This window comes from Rhinolophus sinicus, linkage group LG03 (genome assembly GCF_036562045.2).
Source record: "Rhinolophus sinicus isolate RSC01 linkage group LG03, ASM3656204v1, whole genome shotgun sequence".
In the NCBI taxonomy this organism is placed as follows: domain Eukaryota; kingdom Metazoa; phylum Chordata; class Mammalia; order Chiroptera; family Rhinolophidae; genus Rhinolophus; species Rhinolophus sinicus.
Window position 1 is genome coordinate 120,662,120 of NC_133753.1, and position 17,955 is coordinate 120,680,074.

Below are 17,955 nucleotides of genomic sequence, written 5' to 3' on the forward strand. Positions count from 1 at the left end.
CGGAGAGCTGACTGGTAGATCCTCCCTACCCCCAAGACCAAGTCTAAATTTCAGTAACCTATTGGTAGAGGGCATGTCTCTATGACCTCATAGATATGAGAAAAGCCTGTGTATATATTTGAAACTGAGAGGGTCACATGCTGAAGAAATAATCATCTCCCTTGTTCAACCAAAATACAACAAGTTCACTTAGAGGCCATGAGAATGAGGTAGAGTATAAACAAAACTATCAATGTTTCTATTCTATTTCAGCTTCACCTTCATCATGTCTTCCTAACCCAGAAGAAATCTATAAACTCAAGATCCACATTTTAGAGGCATGTTTACATCACACTGTACTGAATTTTCTACAGTAGATTTCTTTGAATATGACTTTGCACTTGCTGTGCATTTAGAGATTGTTTCTGATAAGTCTATTAGTGGTTTTCAGAAACTGTTAACTTATGCAATATGTCAAGTAAGAAAAGCATCTTTTAACCTACCAAGGGAATAAAATATGAAACATTCAATTCTGAAAGTTCCCAAGGTGGAGGTCAATAGCTGCTAATTCACTGATATTTCTGGTGCTGATTCTATCAACAAAAAGTCATTTCTAACCCCAAACTTTGGAAAGAAGCAGAGTGGATTTCCAAGTGACTATGCGTATTTTAGGCTGCCCTTTTCTTTTTCATTCTTTCTTCTCTTTCCCATGTAGGACTCTCATTGGTGACTTTTCTGCTACCATATTCTGGAGGGAACAGACTACATCTAATTCATTTCTGAATCCCTCTCACAGTGTTGATCACAATGCAAGTGTCCACTAGACATATCAAATGGTTTGATTTTCACCAAGCCCTTTCTTCCCAGGCAAAACCTAATGAGATCCTATGAAACAGAACTATAGACAGTGAAATAAAAAGTTAGTTACATTCCAACACAAAAGTAATACATACACACATTGTCACACACTCCTAAAGAACTCTTGCTTGATTCAAAGATGAAATATACTCAGTATACTAAAGTAGAGCAAGAACTAATTTGAAACCAAGAAAGCTCTAGAGCCAAAGCAACATATATTCTCTCTCACTTGATTAATCCACCAGAACAAAGTAGTAATTTTTCTGATTCCATAGAAATGACTAATCTTCATACATTTTAAACAATTAAAACAAGAAAAGTGTTATACTTTTGTATGTATGTATTAATAATGGGTAATAGTAATTCTTTCCATATATGTTCCCACTGAAAATGTTTTGCCATGAAGAATTAATTGCTACTCAATCCTGGAATTTGCCTCACAAAATCCAAGAAATTACTTAGTCTTCCATGAGATAGTATATGTCATAAACCTCTCATTCCAGGCAACCAGGAAATAGAACTCTATTTACAGAGTTAAAATAGAAGCCGCAATAAATAATTACTGCCAGAAATCTAAAAATAACTTTTACTCCTAATTACTATAAAAAAAATACAGGGAAATGTTGGAGTCCTATTTTCCAGCACTTCCTGGCTATGCAAATGTCAAAGTATCACTTGGCAACAGTTGGACAAACAACAGAGTTTTGTGTCAACCCAGACAAAGCAACTGATGATGGCTGGGACGCCTTCAGCAGAGGAATGGGGCAGCTGGGGGTGGGGGTGGAGGGTGGCAGTTCCTTTATGAACAAGATTATTATCTGTGCCCTACCCCAGCCCTTTCATATTTTTTGCTTTCCCCAAAAGTCTCTTGTTAATTTCCCATTACACTGAATCAAGAGGAAACATTCTCAAGTATTCAATAAGCATCTGGCCATAATGCAAAACAACTGTGCTGGTGAATCAGTACCTTTATAAAATTGAGCTTGACCAGTGAAGCAAGCAGTCTATGAGAACTTTTGTATTCAACAACATCTGTCACTAACTGAGATATTTCCAACTGCTCTAAATTCCCTATCTGCTAAATAGTTCCCACATCGCTAATAAGTTCAATCTGACTTTGCTAAACTAATACTCTTCTGTCGAATTGGAGACCAAGTACATATTAGCCAAGAGAATGAACAGCCTGGGTCTAAACCTCACTATACCAAGGCTAGCTACGTCTCCCTGGGCAAGTAATTTAATCTGATTTCAGCAATGGTAAAGAGGAGATAAAAAACCCTATTTCATAAGGTGGCTCGGAGTGTTAAAAAACAGGCGGTGAGCACATCACATGCTTGCCACAGTGCCGGGCACACAGGAAATGCTCAGGAAGTGTTTGTTGGTCCTCATTATTTTTATCATCGTTTCGTAGTCTCATTTCTGTTATTGATATTATTATTATTATTGCAAAACAATGAGATCTGACTTGCTAGAATGAATGCCCAGTGGCATAATCATATGTAATTAAAAGTTTGACTATTGTTCACACATTTAGAGGTAATGTTATTAAAAAGCATATTTGTTATTAAAAAGCATCCATGTGTAAAGGTCTATGATAGGTACAGAAGAAATAGGGTATGGCTCGATACCCTCAGAATCCATCATGTCCCATTTGAGTCACTAAGCTCTTTCTCCTAATATTCTGCATGATGATTATTTTACATCCGCTATTAAAACATATTCCAATCTCTTCTTAAACCCAGGCTCTTACACTCTGCATAGTAATTCTCAACTTCTTCGGTGATAGAATTCACAGGATAAGTGATGAAAATAACTTTGAGAAATTCATCTCCACTCCAACGAACAAAACCATAGCCAACAGGGATTCTATAATTTACTCATGTCCTTATTCAAATTAAAAGATGCAGACACCAATAAGGGAAACCCAGGAAAGCTGTAAGCTGAAAAAAAAAAAAAAAAAAACCTCATCCAGAAGAAAAAAAAGAGTGGGGGGAGGGGAGAGTAGGACTCTGAAATGAAGTCTTCATAAAAGCAAAAGTCTTCTTCCTTTAGGGCCAGTCAGCTGATTGGTTTTTAATGGAGTGCAAAATTTCATCCAATTACAAATTAAATCGCACCTAAATCAAATCAGCATCCCTTTAGCTAACAGGGTACCATCCCTGTTGCTTTCCTAAGGATCTTACTCTTCCATGCTACAGTCATCATTCAATAACATACAGAAATTATTTACTGGGGGGAAAAAAACTTTCTTCTCTTTTTAAGGTCAGGGAATAAACAATCCAGGGTTTTTTTTTTGCAATTATATAGACAATATACTTCAAAAGAGGGTTATCAGTAATGCAAAAGTTAACTTTCCTCTATTTTGAACTCAGCAAAAATAAACCGAGTAAGTGATGTATTTGAAGCTCTTGCATAACAAGAGGATGTCATTTACGTCTATGGGTAGAGCTCATCGGGCCACGCTTTAAACATAAAAAATAAAACAAAAAAGGAGAAGATAGTGCCATTCATTGAGAGCATATTATGTGTCAAACAGTAGTCATTTGTGTAGACTAAGCCACTTACTCCTCACAACCATCCAATGGTGAGAGTATTATTGTCCCCATGTTAGGAATGATGAAAGAAACCGATGTCCAAAGAACTTAAATGACTTGTCCAGAGTCCTACACCTACTAGTGATTTCGGACACCAGAGACCAAAACCCATCCATGCTCTTTGCACTATACCATTAATGTACAAATGGACCAAGTTAGTTCACACAAATACACAGAAGTTAACTTTTAAACAAGTTTAAAAAATTAACTTGGGTGTTAAGAAATCAAAGTGCATTTTGATATCGAGATAACATTATAAATGACAGATGTGTGGACTAGTTTGCAGATGAGGATGGAAACCAGAATTTCATAAAAGTGCTTAATTGCTGTTGCATAATTGTTTTTCTCTTTATTCTTGGATTAGGTGCTTGGATTTGTGGAAGAAGGAAGGTGAAGAATTGAAGTCGTGACTCCAGATTTTAGCCGGGGACTATCTGATCACAAGAAACAAAGCTCATTTAAATTAGTGTAAGTAAAGTAGGTGAAGCGTGGGGACTGAGGCTTAGCCTGGAAAGCTGACAGGAACGGATATTCCACCCTCTAGCTCTGAGGGTTCACTTCTTGCTTTTGCTCTGCTCTGTGAGGTTGCTTCTTTCTTCTCTCCGAAGATAATCTCTGCCTTTCAATGTTTTCTCTGCCAAGACTGTCCCACTTCAAACACATCCCTGAAAAAAAACAATCTCTGAACAGGCTGGCAAATATTCTTTGGAATATTGGGTTCACTGGAAACTTATATCTCTTTTCTGCTCCAGCAGCAGAAAGGAGCTGCCCAAACTCTCAGAGCATAGGCTGTCTTAGGCAGTTCAGGCTGCTATAACAAAACACTGTAGGCTGGGTGGCTTAGACAACAGACATTTATTTCTCACAGTTCTAAGGCTGGGAAGTCCAAGATCAAGGTGACGGTGTATTTGTTTCCTGGTGACTGCTCTCTTTTTGCTTATAAACAGTTGCCTTCTTATGTGTCTTCATATGGAGGAGACAACGATGGTCTCTTTATTCTCTTTTAAGGGCACTAATTCCATCATGGGGGCTCACTCCCAAAATCCCCTACTCCAAATACCATCACATTGGGGGTTAGGATATCAACGTATGAATTTGAGGAGGACACACACATTCAGTCCATAACAACTAGAATCACCACTGCCTTGGTTCTCAGGCCCACTCCCCTCCCCCCCACCACCAGTGTCCCAGTGTCATATGGGCTCTATAGGTTCCACATTTCCTGGCCCTCTCTTTCTTCCATCCCCGATCTTTCTTCTCGTGTTGCACTTCTGTTTCTCTGCTTCATCAACCGGCAAGAACTCTGGAAGAGGTGTTGGTCAAAGACTTTGGAGCAAGAGTAGAGTTGGCCTTGAACGCTCTAGTGGCATGTGTACCTCTCCCAGAGAGTTCTCTGATGGGTGTGGCTCCAAACACAGCAGCCCGAGGGCAGGCGTAGGGATAGCCCATCCTGCATTTTATTTCAGGCACTACCATGATATATAGTGTCTTGGACAAGTCACTTCTTCCCTCTAATCCTCAGTTTAAAAGTGGGAGGATTTGCATAGACAATCCCTACAGTCTCCAGTTCTGAGACCAGGACACAGACCAGCTTTGCCTTTCCTCCATTTATTGTAACTGGAAGTCAGTATAACCATACTTGATGCTTAACCTCACATTACAAATTACTTTATCTGCATACTTATGGGTACACTTATTTTCAGTTCTTCAAAAATCACAATAAATCAGAAAGGTTATGTTGCTTTTATGAGTTCTTCACTGCTACTAGCACTCCAGGGAATTCATTTATTTCTTCTGTCTTTCAACCATTGTTTAATGAGCACCTCTGCCAGGCATAAAGAAAAGCGCAAGACATAGCAGGTCCTCAAAGGAAGCTGAACCTCATTGGCAAGAGAAAATTGATTACCAGGAAGAACAGCAGAGAATACTAGAAGCTTCTATGAGGGCCAACCATTATGGCAAGCTAAAATACTTTCTAAAGTTCAGAGAAATAGGGAAAAATACAGTGATGGTGTTCGTCAAGTTCCTAAATGTAGCTGAGAAAGCTGAGTCCTTACCGGAGCAGCTTCATTAAGCTGTCTTTTGGGGAATTAACAATGTCACAAAGATATATAGTAATAATGAGCGTAAAGGGATTGGGGGTGGGGGGAGAGAGGATTGATGATTGGTTGGCTCCTATCCTCTATTTAGCCCCAGTTCTTATTTTCTTGCTAAAAGTAGGTTGGCGTGTGGCAGAGAAGGTAAGGGTGTCAGACAGCTGTCATTCATTATGCCAAACTGCAGCTGTAATAAGGACTATTCACTACAGTCCTGGGCCAGCTGGCCGGCTGTGCAGTCTTTCTGGTCATTTCCCTAACACCAGTCACCATCACCATGATCGCAAAACTCAGTAACAGAAACCTGATTGAATGTTTACCCATTGTGGTACTCAGAGTTCTCCCCCCCCAAAAAAACCCAAAAATTGATTGCATCTATCTATCTATCCATCCATCCATCCATCCATCCATCCATCCATCCATCCATCCATCTATCGATATAGATAGATACAGACATATCAATTTTGCTGTGATAGCTAGATACAGAGATTGACTTATTATAAGGAATTAGCTCAAATGACCATAGAGGCTTAGAAGTCCCCATGATCTGCCATCTGTAAGCTAGAGACCCAGGAAAGCAGGTGGCATAATTCACTCTGAGTTGGAAGGCCTGAGAAACAATGAGACATCTGATCTCAAGCAGTGAGGCAAAAAAAAAAAAAGTGACAAATTTCTCCTTCCTCCACCTTTTGTTCTATTCAGCTTCTCAAAAGACTGGATGATAGCCAACCACACTAGGGAGGGCAATCTTCTTTATTGAGTCCGTTGACTTACATGCGAATCTCATCCAGAATCACCATGATAGACACACCCGGAAATAATATTTAACCTGCTACCTGGGCATCCTATGTCACAGGCAAGTCAATATGTAAAATGAACCATAACACCATCTATCACACTATGATAGTTGTACTCTATGTGGATAGTTCAAAAGGAGGGGTAATGTGAGATAGGGGCAGAGTAATTAGAGAAATGTGAATTAAAAGTAAATACAGGACTCCCACAGTCAGAAGAAAAAAATGTGCTAGAAGCCTGACCACATAACCAGAATGATGACCTGTCAGGTTCTGCTTTTCTTTCCAAATGTCTTCATGTCCACATTTTCTCTCCCTTCCCATGCTGCCATCTTGGGTCATTCAAGTGGGGCTCTGAATTGGCCCCCCCAAGGCTACGCTCCCTGTCTTTCAATACTATTTTCAAAATTTAATGAGATCGTCTTCTCCTAACTGAATCCATCACATCAGTGCCCTCTCAGAAACTATCAAATAACTGGACGTACCGTTCAAAGCTTCCAGTCAAACAGGTCTCGCTCCCACACAGTGGCAGGCTCATTCCTGGCCCTCTGCCATGGTCCTCTTCTTGAATACTTTTGATACCTTCCCAACACTAGCTTGAATTTTTCAGTCCTTCAAAATCAGTCAAGTTCCACTGTCATCATGAAAATCGGCTGTGACCACTCTGGCCTCCTCAGTTGATGGTCCCTTCATTGAATATCTAGAGTGCTGTGTCAAATAGTTTTGCAAGTAATGATGTATTTTGGTATCTTTTAATCTTATCTCTGAGTTAGACTGTCAACACCTGACACTATACCTGTCATATGGACTTTATAGGTTTTCAATAAATAAAAGAATGAATGATTATACTGGCCATATCATCTATATTATTTTTCTCTAATATAACACGTCACCTAAAGCAGTACCAAAGCTTTAAAAACCAAAAGATTTATTAAATGGTTTCCAGTTGTAGTACCCGGAGGAGTCCTGCAAGATAATAATGGAGGCAAACTCATGCCTTCACGGAGCACTGCACATGCGTAAGAAAGACAGCATCACGAGTATAAATAGTTTAGTGAACAATTCTGGATACATAAAAGATAAGACAGTTGTCATGTACAGACTAAGGGCTCATGTAGGAGAGTGGGTTTTAGGGCAGTGAGATGGCAGGCAGAGAGCAAGAAGTGCCATTGGACTAATAATCAAGAAAAACATGGAGAAAATTGTCTCCACCCCAGCTTGGATGACAGAAAGGGTAAAGGCAAGTAAATAGAGGAAACAGGCACAAAATGTATATCTAACCATGTGCCCATTTAGATCTGCCCCCCAAATATGAGCATGCGCTTGTCAGATCAGAGAAGGAAGGTGGGGGTTGTTGTTAATTTGTTGATTCTAAGTCCAAGTATCTGAATATACAGTATCTATTCATTGATTCCAGGTGCTATGTGTGGGTTCTGTGGGTGATTCATTTCTTCATACACTATTTTATGAGATACTTATTATTTGTTAGATTCCCTGCCAGCTGATGTTAAAGCATACAAGATGTCGGGCTGGCCTTTCAGGCGAAAACAAGATTGATGAAAAGGAAGAAAAAGGAAAATGCAGGAAAAGTAGGCACGGTCCCTTTGGGTGGGACAAGAAGTAATGCTTTAATGTCCAGAGAAAGAAAAGCCAGTTCTGGAGGCAGCTAGTGTTGCAGAAAATGGTCTGAACTAAGAGATGATCGAGTCAGCTTTTAAGAATATTAAATTTTTTATAAGTTTAAGGTGTATTGGGTATCAGGACAATAACAACAACAAATACTTAAAGCACTTACTGTATGCCAGGATACATTCTTAATGCTCTACAAATGTTAATTTAGTTAATCTTCACTACAACTCTTTGAGGTAAGTACTATCATCAGCCATTTTTTACAGATGAGGAAACTGAGGCAGAGTAGTGAAGGCACTTACTTAGGGCCAAAGAATTTGTCAGTGGGGAACCAGCATTCACACTAGAAAACTGGGTTCCAGAACCCACGTTCATCGGCAGTACATTTAAGACAACAAGCACGCATGTACATTCAGTATATTCTACCCCAAACAGCTATGAAATCAAGGGTGCACCTTACAATCAAGGGATCCTTAAAAAGCAAGAAACCCTGTATGGTATCTCTGTACCTGACAGACTGCATTGAATTGGGGGTGGGAATTCAATACAATTTAACAAATATTTATTTAGCTGTGGAGGATTAAGAGATGAATAAGATGCAGTCACTCTCCTCAAGGAGGTCAATAGGTAGTGGGAAACACAGGTAAGTAAACAGCTCATTACAGTGCACTGGGCTAAGTGCTTTGGTACTTTTTCTATTGTGTCAACAAAGCTCGTGGGCTGCTAAAGACAAAGGGATTAATTCTGCCAGCCAGGTTTGAAGAGGCTTCACAGAGGTGGTAACCACTGAGCTGAGTCTTGGCAGAAGACAGGTTGCACTCAGGAGTTGGGAGAGGAGGACAGTGGATGGGAGAAAGCTTTCCAAGGGATGGTTATGTAGAGAGCTAGTAAGGGGTATACGTGCACAAAAAAAGACCAAGCAAGGTCAGCTACCATTTTCTTTTTAGGTTCCCTGCCTCCCCCCAGAAAACTCTAGAGTGAATTCTGAGAAGCTAAGCTAGACCCATGAAAAATGCCGTTCTCTAAGCTAAGATGGTTGAAATGCCCTAGAATCCCAACAGCATAGAAAGCATGCTCTATTTTACCCAAAACCCAAACCTAAAGTCTACATCTCACCACTCTGATGTGAGGAAAAGCTAATCCAGAGCATGGTGCTAGGGTAAGAGGCCAGTTAGAGAGTGAGGGTGCAGTGACGGGGAGCCAGCCAATGAAGAAGGAGCCTAGGGCTCGCCTGAGGGAAGACGCCTCAGGCCTTAAACAACAGCCAAATAAATGGAAGCCAAAGAACAAGAGAGAATCAGGATGCTTGAGAGGAGAGGCCTCCGTCCTCATTTCCACTCCCGCCTGTGGGATCCTTTGAAATTCTCACAACACATGCCCTGCTGCTGTTATTCATGTGTTTTTCAAATGGAGTGTAATGAAATCTTCAGCCACTGGCAGTCCTTATGAGGGACTGATTCATAGCACCTACTCCTCCTTGGGGCAGAGGGAGGGTGGTGAGGGGGAGACTGTGATGAGCAAATGGGTCTCTTCTTCCCCACATTGCACAGAGGCATAAAATTCCACAGTGTATTCAGGAGACTAGTCTAATTCAGCATTGCAGGAGCATATAATTCACAAGATGAAGAGTCACAGAAATGAGGTCATATCTCTCTATCAGTCTCAGTTTTCCCATTTGAAAATGAAGAAAATTATCTTGAAATCTTAGCAGGCAATATTTATTTCTGACATGCCAACCATGTTTTGCTCACAGCTGGGGTGACAGAGAAGGCTTAAAGGAAGAATGGGATTTTAATTCCCAGCTCTGCGGCCTTAGACAAGCTACTGATCTCCTTAACCTTCACTTTCTAGGTAGGGAACTCAATAACATGGCAGTGAAACCTACCTTGCAGGGTGGTTGGCATGAATTAGTGAAAGAATGTGTATATAGTAGCTCCCATGAAGCCTTGCACATGGAACTGTGAGGGCCTACTGTATGAGGACAGTCCCTGCCCTCAAATCCCATGGCACTGGACATAATTAATGTCATTGGAAGTAGGGAACAGTACAGGAGTCGGAATTTACCACAGGTATTTTAAGTAAAATGGATTTAATTCAGGGATTGAGGGGCTTACAAAAATCACTGGAAAGGGTGAGTGATGAGCTTCTTGGAATGACTCCTGGAACAACCCAGAATCAGCCCAGTAGAGGAGCTGCTAATTCAGAGGCACTAGTGTGAGGCCCCTGCTGCTGCATGGACGTGAGAAGTTGTGCTCAGAGATTAGAGACCAGACCAAGAGGTGGCCACTACCACCACTGCTTCTTGACAACCAGGAAACTAGAGAAGACTGGAAGCCAAGGCAGGAAACCTACAATCTTGCTAGTGAATGAAGACAGCCAGAATCTAAAAGAAGGCCCAGTCTCTCTTCTTCTAAATCTCCTGTGAGAGCTTCTATTGGTGCAAACTAAGTTATAGCCAGATTCTTAGCTTCAAGGGAGCCTGGGAAATGAGTTTCTACGTAGGCAACCACATGTTAAGCCCAAACCCCATTATTATGAAAGAAGAGAATGAGATATCGGAAACAACTAAATGCCTCTCCCTTCTAGTACAAAATGGGGAGAGAAGGAATATGAAGGCAGACCCAGAAGAAGGAGAGTTAGCAAGAACAACTGGTAACTGCAGAGAAGGTGCACAAGAAGGACCCTGTGAAGAAAGCTAGAAACTAGACCTCTGACATTGTCAAACAGCTAAAATAGAGACAATTTCTGACTCTCAGTATTTTCTCTTTAAAATAGTGAAAATTTATGATCCTTTTTTGAATGTTCTTCCCTAGGAGTCCCCAAATCCTGTTTAACATCTCATTAAATTGTCATGATACTTTTTTTTGTATTTTTGTTTTGTTTCGTTTTTTTAAGGAGGGCACAGTTCACAGAGGCCCATGCAGGGATTGAACCAGCCCACGCGGGGATCGAACCAGCAACTTTGGTGTTATCAGCACCATGCTCTAACCAGCTGAGCTAACCAGCCACCCCAACTTGTCATGATTCAAGAGAGCATTCTTAACGGGGTCTGGAAAGAACCAGCGGTCCCTTTTTCAAAGGCTACCTCTTCATGGAGCTGGTCCCCACGAAGTTGTACTGTTATCTCCTAGGTTCAATTAACACATGAAGGAAATATTAATAGTTACCTGCCACTAGGCTTTCTGAATTTTTCCATTAAAATGCCATGTATTATTGTTATTTTTACTGTTAATCAAGGTATGCTCTTTGAACCCAGAAAGAATTTGCCTAGAGTTGAGTATTAAGTGGAAGGAAAGAAAGTAGACAACAGGTGCCAATTGCATGTTTACAAGGAAACTGGTATCTTATATCTCAAAGTGCTAACGCCATTTTTCTTTGTTCATGCCTGTGGTGCGGAGAAGGGCTATAGTTCTTCACTGGTGAAAATGGGGTGGCAAAAGCAAGCAAAAAAGACAGTACTGTTTTCAGTTTGCACTAATGTCCCTAGACAGAATCATGCATCTCTCACATTTGCTTTCTCAAGGCCTTTATTGTTCTAGCTTCCTGTTAAAAATCAAGCTAGTGATGGCAACCCCATGCGATCTCATGCGAATATTGAAAGCAGTACATTACAGTACCAGGCAGGAGAGTGAGGGCCAGACAACGGGTATAATAGGAAAGTGTTAGATCGAAATGAAACCGATAGTAAGTGCAAGGCATTATCACTGCAGAGCCCAGGCTATGGCTACAAAATGAATACACAAGTATCATTGATGGAGTTTCACAAGCGAGCAAATTGGGAGAGGCTAAGGGCAAAAGAGAAGAGATGGAGAGGTTGAGGAAACGCAGTTTTGTCCTTGCGGGCTCTCCCGTGGAGTGACACCAAGTCTGTGCTACCAGACACAAGCTTTGCTTGGACACTGAAAGAACAGTTCTGAACAAAGCTGAATGAACAAAGGATGCTGGATAGATCAAACAGATAAATATGTGTAGCGTCTTTGATCTCTTTCTGTGCATGCCCCTGTGTGCGTTATCAACCACAACATCTAATCATAACTCTTCCTTTGCCTGAACAGGGGGGCCAAGAAGAGAATGTCTTTCAAAAACATAGAAGATGAACTTCAGGGTCAGTCTTTAGGGCTTATGGCTAGATTCCCTCGACCCTTTAATGAATCTAAGACGTAGCAGGCAAGATAAGATCAGCAAGCAGATAAACATACAGGGATAAGGGTAAGTGATTCTTCAGCTGGGTCCTGAACATGTACCGACAGGGTAACTGGAATATTTCCAAATTATTATAGAGTGTATTTCTAAAGATGTAGATATACAGCCATAGATACAGATATTCTGCCCACATCAAAACTTGCACTAGAGAAGGCAGGCCAACACTTGCAGAGATAGATTGATTTGAAATTCTTCATAAAGATACTTATTCCAAGAAAAGGACAATTTACCTTCCACACAGCCTCCTGCGTGGAACAAATGTCAAACCCTTTAGAGAGAGTGGACACATTATCTGATGCATACAAACTTCATACTAGTAGCAGGCTAGATGTTTTCAACAGAGAAGATGGGTCTGTCAATACACACTTAACTGAAGTCAAGAAGTAGGAAACTATAAGATAACTCAAGTTAAACACAATAATTTTGCCCTGATATCTATATGAATAAAATCACAAAACTTTACGGTAGGACATAAAACTTGAATAAATGGAGAGACACACCACACTGCTAGACAGGAAGACTCAAATATTTTAGAAATGTCAAGTCTTTCCAAATTATTCTATAAATACAAGCAATCTCGAGTAAAATCCCAACAGTTCCTCTCATGGAACTGACAAGATGATTCTCTAGTTGTCTGTGGAAAAGAACATGTACCAAAAGAATAAACAATATTTTAAAAAATTAATTGATCAATTAAATGAAGCTATACTAATTGAAACTGCATGATTAGCACCAGAAAACTCAACTAGAACAACAGACTAGAATAATATACTACATATCTGCCATAAATTTATGTATGTACACATGTATGTATGTATGTATGTATGTATATACATTTTGCGTATGTGTGTATGAGAATTAATTTCAAATTAGTGGGGAAAGGAGAATAAATGGTATCTACATAATTTTTATCCATCAAAAACATAAAAGGTCAATCTCTACCTTATAACATATCCCAAATAAATTCTAAATGAATAAAAAAGTAACTAAACATTATCCTTAAAGCATTAGAACCAGATACACAAAACCTAGATGGAAAAGAAGAACAGGCTGACAAATATAACTATGCAAAACAAACTCTTGATTGTCAAAAATACTAGAAAACAAAATTAGAACACAAGAAATAGACCAGAAGAAAAGATCTGGAATATGTAACAGAAAAAGAAATAATCTCCACAACATATAAAAAGATCCTACAAATCAACTTGAAGAGAGAGCATGATAGTCAAATGGACAAAGGGTTTGAAAGGCAACCACAGATGAAACTAGGCATCTCCCTTGACTCCGCTCTTACTCAGCCTCACACACAGTTCATCACCAAGTTCTTTCCTCTGCAGTTCCCCCACTACTACTCTAGTTCACGCTACCACCGTTTCTCTCCCTTCTCCCAGGAGAGCCTCCCATTTCATCTCCTTGCACCTAATTTGCCCCTCTTAACCAGTCCGCCACACTGAAGCCACGCTGAGCTTGACGAAACACATGTCACCTCCATGGCTCAATCGCTGTTTTCATTATTCTTAGGGCTGAGAACAAAGCCCCCAATCCTTCAAGGGTCTACAAGACCCCACAAAGTTTGGCTCCCTATGCACCATGCTGGGCTTGTTTCCCACTGTGACAAACTTATTCTCTGGATTAGCCTTGCTTATTTTCTCCTTCCTATTGCAAAACCTTGAAACAAGCCACCTTGAAAACTCAACTGCTCTGGATCCCTCCTTTCCCTTCTCCCCCATCTTTTTCTAGGTACCATCTATACCCTGCCTTTTCCTTGAAATCTAAACTCGGTGCTATCTCTCCCTCAGGAAAATCTTCCTTGATATCCTGGATTGAGCCCTTGTCCCCTAATATAAGGTCTTAATTTATGTGCCTCTTCTTTACTGCACTTGCCACATTTGTAATAAATATTATATTCAGTTATATGATTCTTTAATTAATCTCTCTCTTCTGCAGTAGACTGTTATACTCCACAAGGGGAGGGACCGTGTCTATTTTTCTCACCCTGGTATCCCATTGCCTCAAACATAATAGGTGCTCAATAAATAATGTTGAATAAAGGAGTTTTTATTTAAAATGTATTTACATATATTCGTGTCTTTTATTTATATTTAGCGTCATATAAAAACTGCTGGGAGGATAGACACTAAATATTAGCAGAGTTTTTCACTGGGGATTTTTACTCTACTTGAATTTTTAACAGTGAGCATCCATTGCATTTAGAGGCTTAAAAAAATATAAAGGTTTCATCATTTGGGAAAAAAATACTCAAAAGGTAAAAATTATAGCTCTATGACTGTATAGCAACTGGGAATTTTTAAAATATATCAGACTTAGGATGATGATGATCTGTATTCTTCTATTTTTCATTTTACATGAGCTGGTCAGAGCCACTGAGCAGGCCACTAGCTTACCTACACCTGCACGATTTTCGGGCCACTTCACAGCTTAATTTCTAGGTCACTTCAGTTTTTCACCCTCATTTGTTGTTGTTGTTTTACTATTATTATTATTATTAGTCTTTTCTTTTTTAATTCACTGAAGCGCATTTTGATTGCTTCCTGCAAATACCACTCACTGACTTACCCTGCAAAAGAGACTGTCCTCACCCTGTTTAAAACAGCCGCCTAATTAGTCATAATGTTAACAAGACACTAGAAGAAAGACAGTGGAAGAGGCAATGGAAACAAAAGTGCAGGCATACCTCAGAGATGTGTGTTCCGTTCCAGGCCACCACAAATGAAGCAAGTATCGCACTAGAAGTGAGTTGTAATCTTTTTGCTGGTGGCGAGTCTTGTCTCCAATTTGTCAAAAACACCACATCTGTGAAGCGCCATAAAGCCAAGCGCAATAAAATGAGGTATGCCTGTAGACAGAAATTATTTAAAACAGTTTAGGGAAGAGCCTCTAGAAAGGTAAAGATGGCTCTGATTTTTGAGTGATTGTGGGGCTTCTCAAAGGTGATGCTTCTCAGATAATTACTGTGGTGGAGCCAGAAAAGGTGTTAATTAACACGGAAGTCAATTATTTCCAAGATGTTGGCATCTTTTCACTTTTGTGTAATTACTCAGAGGAAATGCAAGATAGTTGCGGGCTACCATATTCTGAGTCCATCTCTATGGTAACCCAGGAAGGGAATGGGGTTGTGATAAATGAAAGTTGATGAAATGAGAATTTTAGGTTCAACCTTTTAGATTTTTGTCTTCAGCATTTGTACAATTTCATTCCCCTTGAAACATTGAAAACTGTCAGGCATTGTACCACATTTTAACAAAATTAAAGCCACGTACCAATTTTAAGCCTTGGAGACATTGAGAAATCCAGACATTTGCTCTTATTTTTATAGTTATTACGGTATTATTACAAGTCTCACCTGAAAAATTAATAAGTGACACTCCGTGAGCATAATTACATTGTTCATCTTTGCATCATCCATAATTCCTCTGCGTGTAATAACGTGATCAGTCCTTCTTGTAACCCAACTGTTTCAAATAATTGCTTGCTGTCCTACTGAGAAAAACTTTTAATAAACAATACATTAAGCAAAATAGTGCAACTCTGTTCTCATAACTACAAAATCAGAAATTGTTTTTCCCCAGAATTGAATCCTATGATTCTTTCTCTCTTTTTGCAATAGCACTGGGTGGGTTGGGGAGGAGAGACATTCAAATATTTCAGTTAGAACCCCCACAGCTCTTTAGGAATACTACCAGGATTTTGCCACTAATTGAAGAAATAGATAACACACGCCTTTCCTTTAGCAGCTCTTATTTCCTTAATAGACATTTTTTTCCGCAACTTTAAGAAATGTTTCCTTTTGAAATACAACATCACATAATGGGCCCCATCTGGAAAAGCAACTTTGCACACAAACTAAGAAATTGGAAAAAGAAAGACTTTTTTTTCGGTCTTTGTTTGGGTGAATAACTGCAATTAGCTACCACAATATCTATATATGTTACCATGATAGAATATGAGCAAAGCTTTTCAATAACTAGGCACTCTAAATCCTGAAAAGGCTGATATCCAAGGGAAAACAAAATCTAGCGAATTTTGTTTATTCAAATTGGAAGCATGTTTCTTCTTATTCTGTTCTACATTTACTTTCATTTCTGACAGTGTGCCATTTTTTTTTTTTAACATCCTTTTGGAATCACATCTGAACTTTCTAATCCCCTTCTTCAAATTTGGATGGATTCTTTAATGAAAAATGAAGAGTTTTTCTTTAAGTCAAAAAACAGGGAGAATTTCATCGGAAAACGTGGCGTCTGAAACCTTGCATCCTGGTGCCAGGGAAAATGAAGACTGGAGTAAGCAGAATTCAAAACCTATGGACAGGAAAATATTAAATTGGAGCTGCTGAATCTGTTCATTCGGTAACAATTTCCTGGGTCTACACTCTCAAAGACATGTAAGAACTACGGGTAAAATTTAAAAACACTAAATACCCCATAATGCAAGGCCCTGCAAAGGAAGGCTATGGACCAAAGATGAGGGGTAAAAGGAAGCAGTAGATTGATATACGATGATCATTATATTGAAAACCAAACCAAAAGATTCCTAGTCCAGTGTGGAAATGGCCCTAAATTTAAAAATGTGTCAGAGGGGGAAAAAATTAGGTGGATACATATTTAAGAATATTAATTTAAAAAAAGAATCCCAGCTTTGGCAGATATTCACAGGTAGGCTACGTTAGTTAGCATATTGACACGATTTTGTGTTTGCTTTGCCTTTCTCTGCCATCCACAATACAATCAATGGGACAAATGCTGGCGAGCTGTTTCAGGCTGACGCAGCCAATTCAACTCTTTTCTTTGCTTCTATTTTATGACATGATTCCACTTCAACAGTTTTTCATCCAGTTTTGGCAGAGTTTTCTCCCCCCAGAAATTAAAGAAAGGTATGGTACTTGGCAAATGAAAAAGAGAGAAGGGGGCTAGTTCTAATTAAAAGCAGAACATGAAATTGACTTGAAAGCTAGGGGTTATGAATTCTCCCTGTCATTATATCTGAAGTCCTTTGTACACCCAATCATCATCTATGACAGCCAGAGTAAGAAGTCTTCTCATGCTGCCCCAGCCTTTCCAACAGTCTGGGGACTGCTGACTGCTGAAATGTAAATCCTATTACGATGCCTGCACATGAAAATAGCAAGTGTTTTCCAAGATAAAACAATAAGTACTAAGCTCAAAAAGCATTAAAAGGAAACTATGGGTATTTTCAGACCTCAAAGGACTGTATATCTTTTAAAGATAATGACATTTTGGACACAAAAATCACTACTTTACAATAGAAATATCTGGTATTCAATCTGCCTCTGTCAACATATGTTTCGAGCCAATGCATGCTGCTTATTTCATTAAATCACTATAAATCTGGGATTGGAATCATTATGCTATCACATTGCAGTGCCTTCTTCTAAGGCATAATGTTCCCCATAAGTGTTTACTTTCATTCTTTAATTCTAGCCCTCTATCCTATTTCCCCTCTCTATGGCAATTATCCATGACAATAAGAATTGCCTGATGATGCTGTTTTGTAATCCAGGAATACAGGCAATTATACAAAAGTTTTACAACTAACTTGGGGAGATGAGATCAAAGGCTCAACCATAAGACTCATGATTGAATAAACATCTATTACCACAGAAATAAGGTAATAACTACCTTGGCAAACTGGAAGGCTTACTTAACAAGTAGAAATTCCTCCATTCGTGTGTGGTGGGGAGCCTCCCAAGGTGTTGTACAGCAGCCAGAATCCACAGCCCAAAATGATACACCCCCCCCCCACACCCCAATGAAGTGGTACATC

The 17,955-nt window shown here is 39.5% G+C and overlaps 1 long non-coding RNA gene across 1 annotated transcript in view; it reads right to left on the minus strand.

Annotated features, from left to right (window-relative positions):
• The window catches only part of LOC141570395 (uncharacterized), a 64,160-nt gene extending 48,169 nt beyond the window's left edge, over nt 1-15,991 (minus strand). The window contains exons 1-2 of the long non-coding RNA XR_012494396.1: nt 15,518-15,991; nt 14,849-15,010 (exon numbers count right to left, since the gene is read on the minus strand). This is a non-coding gene — a long non-coding RNA (uncharacterized LOC141570395). The remainder of the gene's footprint in view (nt 1-14,848; nt 15,011-15,517) is intronic.
• Between the last annotated feature and the right edge of the window lie 1,964 nt (nt 15,992-17,955).